The 1,794-nt window shown below is 35.7% G+C and overlaps 1 pseudogene; it reads right to left on the bottom strand.

Annotated features, from left to right (window-relative positions):
* Positions 1-454: 454 nt before the first annotated feature.
* On the bottom strand, positions 455-1,237 carry LOC106970612 (transcription factor BTF3-like; annotated as a pseudogene).
* Positions 1,238-1,794: the final 557 nt, after the last annotated feature.

Genomic DNA, 1,794 nt, shown 5'->3' with positions numbered 1-1,794 from the left:
AACTCTTGATCTCGGGGTTGAGTTCAAGCCCCTCATTGGGTGTAGAGATTACTTAAAAATAAGATCTTAAAAAAAATAAAAATAAAAAATTAAGTATTTAAAATGTCAATATTTAAATGTCAGCATTTAAAATGATAAATATAGAACAAAGTATGTTCTCTAACCTCGGTGGCTTTAGATCAGAAATCAATAAAAATTAAGGCATCTAGAAAATCCCTAATATTTGTAAATTAAGTAACACACTTCTAAATAACCCATGAGTCAAAAAGAAAAAAATTATAATGCTAGAAAATATTTTGTACTGGAAGGTCATTAAAAGATTGTAGTATATTAGCATATCAAAATTTGCAAGACACAGCAAAAAGTAGTGCTTCAAGAAAAAATTTATTGGTCTAGATATTTACATTAGAACAAAAAAGCATGAAGTCAATTATCTAAGCTTCCACCTTAAAACTTATTTTTCTTTTTTTACTAGGCAAAGAACTTTATTAATCTTGTTTCAAACTTTACTCCCAGGCTTCTTCAGCTTAATTTAGCTGCAAAGAATGAATTGTGTATAAGCAAAAACTGAAAAGAGCTGCAGTGTCCAAGGGCTTGGGCTTAAAAATATTAGAGACCTAGATTTTATCAGATCCATGAACAAAATTTTTAGAAAGCAGTCATAATATAAAATAGCAGCTCCCAGTAACTGCTTCAAGTTTTTTCTTCTTCAGAAGTTGGCTCAATCCAGTCTGCTTCATTCTTAGAAGCTTCATCAAAATTCTCCACAAAATCTGGAACTTCATCATCATCATCCTCTCCGGTAGCAAGTGGTGCCTTTCCATCCACAGATTGTTTGGGCAGAGCTTCAGCCAGCCTTCTTAAACTCGTCAGACTGTCTGCACCGAGTTGGTTTAAGATACTGGGTAGCATTTCTGTCAGCTGCTTTGTCTCAGCATGGCCTGTTCGCTCCCAGGGATGCCTGAACTTTAGGGTTGTTAAAATGGATCACTGTTCCTTGGTTTGTGAACATACTCACTTCTTCAATACCAGAGATATTGTTTACTCCTCACTTCTTTAAGGAGAGCTGAAGTTTTTTATCATCTGCTGTAGCTGTTCTATGAACCACCTTCTTCTTTCGGGGAGCACTTCCTTTCCCACCAATGCGCACTTGTGCTTGCAGTTTGGTGAGTTTCTCCTGGTTCGTGATAGTTTCTTTCACCTTGGTGGGGCGGAAATGGGACCGCGCGCAGGGGACTAGGGTTGGCGCTCAGGCGGTCTCGGGTGGACCGGCTGAGATTACGCGCACACACGTGGGGACGCAAGATGGCCTAAAACCTTATTTTTTAAGTAGAGTAAATTAAGTCCAAAATAAAGAAAGAAAACAAGAAAAAGGATGGAAATCAGTACGATAGCAAATAAACAGAAAAAAATCAACAAAATGTTTTAAAAGTTTAATTGACTTTATAATCCTCTAGTAAAGACTTACCAAAAAAAAAATAGAAGGCACAAATTACTAATAGCCTTCTGAAGGCTGAAATGGGGACCCTTCTGAAGATGAAATGGGGACATCACTACAGATGCTACAAATATTAAAAAGATAATAAGTGGATATTTTGAACAAGTTCATGCCAATGAATTTGATGGTTAAAGGAAATGAACAAATTCCTTGAAAAATACAACTTTTTAAAGTGGACAGGAAAAAAATTAGAAAATCAAATAGCTTTCTATCTATTAAAGAAAGTGTATTTCCAACTAAAATCTTGTAACAAAAATAACTGCGGGCCCAGATAGCACTACCAGTGAATTCTGTTA

The sequence above is a fragment of the Acinonyx jubatus genome, chromosome A2 (genome assembly GCF_027475565.1).
Source record: "Acinonyx jubatus isolate Ajub_Pintada_27869175 chromosome A2, VMU_Ajub_asm_v1.0, whole genome shotgun sequence".
Lineage (NCBI taxonomy): Eukaryota > Metazoa > Chordata > Mammalia > Carnivora > Felidae > Acinonyx > Acinonyx jubatus.
This window is presented reverse-complemented; position numbering and strand designations above follow the sequence as displayed.